The sequence below is a fragment of the Hemiscyllium ocellatum genome, chromosome 5, assembly GCF_020745735.1.
Source record: "Hemiscyllium ocellatum isolate sHemOce1 chromosome 5, sHemOce1.pat.X.cur, whole genome shotgun sequence".
In the NCBI taxonomy this organism is placed as follows: domain Eukaryota; kingdom Metazoa; phylum Chordata; class Chondrichthyes; order Orectolobiformes; family Hemiscylliidae; genus Hemiscyllium; species Hemiscyllium ocellatum.
Window position 1 is genome coordinate 25,327,509 of NC_083405.1, and position 7,731 is coordinate 25,335,239.

A 7,731-nucleotide genomic window follows, 5' to 3' on the forward strand; every position below is an offset into this window, starting at 1 on the left:
CGAAGCTCACTCACTTCAATAATTTCAGTCCGAGACAAGAGCTGAATCAATAGTATCATTTATTTCACTCTTGCAAGAGGGTGTGGTGTCCACTGTCCACAAGGCAGGGACACACACACACACACACACACACACACACACAGAATTCAACTGATACACAACATTTATGTAATTTGGTTCCTATTCTTTCATCCCATTGCTCCTCCCCTGTTTACATCTCCCACTTGTCTAGACCGGTGCCCATTACTCTTGTTTATGCCTTGCCTTATCTGGCCTTGTCTTATCTGGCCTTGTCTGTGACAAAATGCTTATTTCTGGCCTCACAAGGCCGTTTGACCACATCCTGCTGTGGGCCATTGTTAGGTATATCCTCCTTCACTACCATCTATATTTCCCTCACTTGTCATGATTTTATGACTTCATGACTTCTTGACTGTGTTTTGTTCTTGGTTTTGCAGAAGCAGGAAACAGATGCTTATAACTACTGTTTGTACAGGCATATCTCGCTTAACCCTGTCCCCTCACAGCACCTTATCTATTTGTCTGTCACATCTACCATTGTTTGCAGGCACATTTCATTCTTGCATGCACATTTTAGCTAATGCAAAAGCAATTATGTATTTCCTTCACATAGTTTTCATTCTGTTGACTCAGCTCTTGGCTGAAGCAATTATACACTGGTGTGAGTTCATTTACCTTTCATAAGTAAGTATGATTGCAGAAGTAACACTACTTTACCATATCCCACAATTTCCCCCTTTTTCTTTAATTATCATTTGTTACCTTCTGCATTTTTCTGATGTCACTTCCAAATTGACAAGCATCTCACCCAAAATTTCATTTAATTTGGAAATCTCCATGAGGTCACTTATTCCTTCAGTGTTTAACAGATAGAGCCCTTCTCTCTGATTGTTCTTTAGGCGCATTTGTTGCATTAAGGTCTCTGGGTGAGCCCTCGTATACAGGGTATGATACAACAGCAATGGCTACCAATACCCCTGCTACCACTCTCAGGGAAGTAAGGATGGAAACCACCACCCCCTTCAATTTTCCAAACCATGATTCAAGCCATCCTGAATTCTCAACCAGTTCCTCTGCTAAGATAGTCAATCCCCTTAAGGCCGACTAATTGAACCATCAGGCACAGTGCTATTAGGAATAAAGGTACAACAGCTTCTTCCTAACATCACACACACACACCCTTTTTCCGCTAGAATTATATCAAGGGCCATTCTGGTTTCCCATGCCATCCTACTTGTTGCATCAAGCTGTTCTGATATTCCTTTAACTGCATCTCTTGTATAATTTATAAATCACTGTTGACTATAGAAAATGTAATTTATCCAATCTACATTTTTATTGTTACCCACCAGAAGAGAGCTGACTCAAAGCCTGCTGCAATCTGGTTGCGAGCCTTGAACTCATCAGGCACCCCCCCTAGGGACTCCTACCGAATCGAGATAAATCCTGTCATCGAAAGAAGTGTCTAACAGTGATCTCTTACTCCTTCCATTTTTCTCTATTATCTTTTTCCTTCTCAAATGCTAGGGTAAATGGAATTGCCAATTGTACAATTGCACATATCCCTCTCCAATCTGGAGGTAGGGTGCGTCTCAATATTTTGCCTCCACAGTACCACCACAGATCTGCTCGGGGAACCTTTAGTGCTGAGTAGTTCCCTCCCTTGTCCGTTTCTGTGACATTCTTAATATCTGTACATAATTTCAGCTCCCCCAAATCTCTCTACCGATTTGTACCTCGTCCACGCACACACAATGTGTGATTTCCAACTGCGGCTGAAAACGTCGGGGGGGTGGGCGCTACGTAGGAGGGAACATCAGAGATAGGGGGGGCACAGTTCCTATCATTCCATGCAGCCTCATCCTGATACAGGGCTATCATACACTTCATGCCCTGCCTGTCTCGCTTCCACCCGAGCGGAAAGGGAACCACCTGGGCCACTGGCCTACCGGAGGCACGTGCATAGCAATTGCTCTTGTTCAGACTTTTTACAGTGTACTTTACCCATTCAACCCAGGCATTTGCATCCCCGTACCCAGTTTCTATTTTGATGGTCTGTTTCAAGTCCTTTACCTCTATAGTACTTACTACATTAGGATCATCGGGAGGGGTGAAAGGTTGTACCTTATTATCCACTAGTTCTTCTTCAGGAATCGGCCTTATGCCCGAAACGTCATTTCTCCTGTTCCTTGGATGCTGCCTGACCTGCTGCGCTTTTCCAGCAACACATTTTCAGCTCTGATCTCCAGCATCTGCAGTCCTCACTTTCTCCTATCCAGTAGTTCTGCCCGTTTTCCATTTCCACGCTAATTCGCAAACAACAGCCTGAGAAATCCTTCCCATTTGCTTTCATTTCTATCCCAAATGTTTCATTTAATTGTACCTCATAGGTGCTTCCACCACCTCCCCCCCCCACCCCCAACCCCCCCCAGATTTGCTTTGTGCCATGTGGTTTTCTTTATCGTTAGGTATTTTGGGTTATGCTCTTTATCGGGACAATCGAGAGCTGATCGGAAGGGGGCCCGGTGTATTGTGACAAGACCATTATACCAAGTACCATCCCCAAAGGACTTAAGATGTATCTCTGAGCTGCTGTACTGTCTCTGATTATCTACATCGCCACAATGTACTAAGCTACATGCATCAGTGTCTATTACTAGCGGATTATCAGACTCAGGAACCGTTAATAACACATATGGAAATAATGTTTGACAAAATCCCAATATTAAGAGAGCTTGTATCATAACCCTAAGCACCCCCAGCATTCTAAAAATCGTGTTGAAAAGACTTAATATACAATCCCATAGAAATAATTCCTCACTCGCGTCGCCATTGTATAATTGGTTACTCAAAGTCTCTTTAGCCTGAGTTTCAGTGGTTCTTGCTGTCCAGACTTCTTCCTCAACTGGAGATTCCACTGGCCCTTTGATCAGAGTGTAGTGAGTCCAGCCTTTTTCTGCCGTTCTTATCGCTGTTTCAGGGGTCAAAAGAGCCTGGTACGGCCCTTCCCAGTCCGGTTACAATTTAGTTCCTGTCCATGATTTTACTAAGACCCAATCTCCTGGTTGAATCGGATGAACAGCAAATTCAAGGGGCGGAGTCTGTGCCAAGAAAGCCTGTTTCCTGAGGAAAGACAAAGAGGAAGACAAGCCCAGAATATACTTCTTTTAAGAACAAATCTTTAGTTTCTGGGATTGGCAGTGGCCAGAGAGAGGAGCTTCCCGAGGACCTGGGACAATAGGTATTAGGGAATAAACCACTGCTTGCTGTGGATTCAGAGCTGCTTCTTTAGTTACCTCATTAGCCAGTAATGTAGTTTTCCAGTCTTTAATTAACAATGAATTAATGCAGTCATGTTTTAAATTAACCATGAATCAATATGACAGGTTACTAAAACTGTGTGTAGGGATCCTGCCAATTAATATTGATTCAGGCTAGCACAATTGATTTATTATAAATATTAATTATATATTATATAGATATAAAAATCATTATCTGTAATTCAGGGTGGAAACGCAATAAATGACCAAAACATTTTTCAATCTGTAATTGCGCAGTTCTGTTTGTTTACCAGTCAGTTGTGACTTCTCACTCTGTTTCTGTCATTGTTTTGCTCGAGCACATTCATTTTTAAGAACCTCAACAGATTTCATAGCACCATTTGCAGTTAATTCAATCCCAAGTTTATGGAAGTATTTTGTCATGAGCGCAAAACTGATTCTTCATGCCTCTCATCACAAAACTGTCACCAAAATCCAATTAACTTTTTCGTTCCCACTGCCTTGGGCTTAAATTTTAAGGATGACCTTACTGCCCCTGTATCGACTAGGAAAGCGACATCCTCTTTATGAAGTTCCACCTTTAAATTTATCAAGGGTTCCTGGTGGGTTCCCAGGGGCAGGAACTCCTGGTACCCCTATTTTTCATCAAGGTTCATAAACGGTACAGTCTTTACTTCCTTTTCCAAATCTGGACACTCTCTCTTAAAGTGACCCATCCTTTCACAGTAATAACATCCCGCCTGTGGGGATTTCCATTTCGATCCTTGTTCCTGTCCACCAGACCCCTTAACATCTCCTCCCTGACCATTCCGGTTTCTTACTCCTTTTGGTTTTGTCTTTTTCTTTATTATCTCATCAACCGTGGGCGATCATTATTTTTGCCTTTTGTTTCTACTTCTCATGTTACGTTGCCAGGTCAATTGCTGACCCGATTTAACCAACTGAACAGCCTTAGGGCCACCTAATGGCCATCCTTCATCACCCAATGTTTTATTTAGACCTTGAGATTTTTTTTAAGAAATATTGCAATATTTCTTGCTCCCCTTAACTTCAAATACCAATTCATCAATTTATGCTTGTCTAACTTTAAAACCTGTTCCTAACTTGTAAATATATATTTATGTATTATAAATTCATTTATTCTGTATTCAATATTTAAAATGTAAAATGCATACAGTTCCCAACTTTGAAATCCACTATAATTACCCAGTTTTAGTCCCTTAATTTCAATTCAAAATTAGTTTTCTTAAGTAGTCCTGACCAATCATTGCTCAATTACAATACTATAGGTCGTGAAATAATCGAAGCTGCCTTAAAAGGATTTGTCTATTCAAGTTAAAAAAAGAAACTTCTAATGCATGTACAATGGCCGAATCCAAGGTCACAGATATTAACCATAGGATTTTTTTACTACAACCTAATGTTGAACTGAAACTTCAACTGTCCTCCATAAATCGCTTTTATGTAAGGATAAAAGAGATTAGTTAGAAACTGATAGTAAGGCAGTCATGACCTGTAAAAACAACAGGAGTTATCTTTTTTTTTCATAATCACTGTAGAATCCTTAACATTAAAAGAAATCATGTTAAGTTTCCATATTAAATATCAGATTCAAAACAGTCCTGGAACTCAAGCTGCAGGGAATAAAGCACAAACATTCAATCACCAACAAACAAACGTGCATTCAAACCAAATCACAAAGGGTTAAACTTTCTACCAGCTGTACAGCTCTTTTCGTTCTCTCTCTCTCACACACCATATCTCACAGACACTTTCTGAGCTTCCCACAACAACACCTCTGGGTGCTCCTCGCTTCAGCTCTCTATCTTTTGAATATGTTTCTGGATGTCTGGGCATGATTTAGTTACAAAGTGTATCCTCAGTAGCCCTTCAGCCACTAGCCCTTCCGACTTGAAGCATAATCTGATTCCTCCTGACTATAAGGCTGTTTTTCATTGACATATAAATTCAAGTAGTTATAAACCCAGTCTTCGTCCGACCTGTACTTTGGCCAGAAGACGGCAGGACGAAGAATGGATTCCTTAGTCCATACAAAGCAACAATATTTAATCAGCTTTTTCCCTTGTACAAGTATTATTTTCCCAATTCCACAACATCCTGCCCAACGGACTTTCTGGAGGTATGTTGTAAGGGACCCCGCCTCTATTTCCATTGCCTTTTTCTTCTTTTGTTCTCCCGGAGGCTTTTCCTTTACCCACGGCACAGCCCATATTGATTTCCTTTGTTAGTCCCGTATTAACAACTAAAACTCAATCCCGGCCGCCAAGGCAGTACTTAAGTCAATTTTCTTACCTTGGTCTGTGCACAGAGTTCCCTGGCCCCTTTTTGCCGTATTTTGTATCGACCTCCTTTCACTGTCTGATTCAGATGTCTTACTTGTGGCATTCATACAGGTCACCCAAGGGAGCGGACCAAATTGGGACACAAGACCACTCCTCCTTTGGGAACGGGACACACTTCCCAGTGTCCAGGGCCAGCCATCTCCCCCCAGCGATGGAAGAATATCCTGGACGAGTCCCCAGTTGTGAGAAATGAAGCTCACTCACTTCAACAATTTCGGTCCGAGACAAGATCTGAATCAGTAGTATCATTTATTTTACTCTTGCAAGAGGGTGTGGTGTCCACTGTCCACAAGGCAGGGACACACACACACACACACACACACACACACACACACACACACACACACACACACAATTCAACTAGTACTCAACATTTATGTAATTTGGTTCCTAATCTTTCATCCCATTGCTCCTCCCCTGTTTACATCTCCCACTTGTCTAAGACCGGCGCCCATTACTCTTGTTTATCCCTTGCCTTATCCGGCCTTGTCTGTGACAAAATGCTTATTTCTGGCCTCACAAGGCCGTTTGACCACATCCTGCTGTGGGCCATTGTTAGGTATATCCTTCTTCACTACCATCTATATTTCCCTCACTTGTCATCATGATCTTATGACCTCATGACTTCTTGACTGTGGTTTGTTCTTGGTTTTGCAGAAGCGGGAAACAGATGCTTATAACTACTGTTTGTACAGGCAGATCTCGCTTAACCCTGTCCCCTCACAGCACCTTATCTATTTGTCTGTCACATCTACCATTGTTTGCAGGCACATTTCATTCTTGTATGCACATTTTAGCTAATGCAAAAGCAATTATGTATTTCCTTCACATAGTTTTCATTCTTGTTGACTCATCTCTTGGCTGAAACAATTATACACTGGTGTGAGTTCATTTACCTTGCATAAGTAAATATGATTGCAGAAGTAACACTACTTTACCATATCCCACAACCCCATTTACACAAACAATAGAGAAACAAACAAACAAACACAGTTAAGGGATAAATAAAAAGAAAATAACAAAACTGCCTGGGTTATTTAATGGCTTTCAAAATGCATTGTTTCTTTCACAGGCGTCCATATGGACACCTTGGTTTCTTATTTGAAATGTTGATCAGAGTTACGTTCTCAGTTCACCCAGGCAAAGGTAGCAGTATCTCCAAATTAGCTTTCCACTCTCTGGGATTCCAGAAGCTGGTGCGGTATCAGATTCGGTAAGGAGCTGTCAAGCCTTCATTGTCCCAGCAAAAACCATCCCTCGGAAAACAAAGTTCAAAAAACAACTTTAATTCTGGTTCCACACTAACAGACTGATAATTCTTCCTGAAGCCTCAGTTACCATTCAACAACTGTCATCTGCTTAAACATAGGGTCTCCAGACTTGTCGGGACCAATTTCCCAGGTACTGACCTTGTTTCTCGCCAGCCTCTGCTGTTTAAACATCGTGCTCTTCTTGGGGTCACTGTGTCTGTTGGTATCTTTTAAAATCAATTAGCCTCCAGAACTGGCCTCACAAACCAACAAAGCTTGACTGGTCTCTCCCATTAACAAGCTGCCCTAAAGTCCACAAGTCATTACCAGCTCACAATTCAAGGTTACAAACAGTACCACAGCTCTCTGACTGCATGTTCATCTGCTTTATACTCCTATATCTATGCTCACCTGCTCATGGTACTGTGAGTAATCCAGACATTAAGAGGTCCTGCTTGGCAGTTTCTTTTTAGCTCCTCAAAGCTTTCCCATTGGACCTCATCCCTCTTTGACCTATGTCATTGTTACCAACATAGGCCATGACTATGAATTATTCCCAGTTACAAGTGGAGTTCCGCAGGGATCAGTTCTGGGTCCTCTGCTGTTTGTAATTTTTATTAATGACTTGGATGAGGGAGTGGAAGGGTGGGTCAGTAAATTTGCAGATGATACGAAGATTGGTGGAGTTGTGGACAGTGAGGAGGGCTGTTGTCGGCTGCAAAGGGACTTAGATATGATGCAGAGCTGGGCTGAGGAGTGGCAGATGGAGTTCAACGCTGCCAAGTGTGAGGTTGTCCATTTTGGAAGAACAAATAA

The 7,731-nt window shown here is 41.8% G+C and overlaps 1 pseudogene; it reads right to left on the reverse strand.

The window, feature by feature from the left end:
• Positions 1–934: 934 nt before the first annotated feature.
• On the reverse strand, positions 935–7,107 carry LOC132815924 (uncharacterized; annotated as a pseudogene).
• Positions 7,108–7,731: the final 624 nt, after the last annotated feature.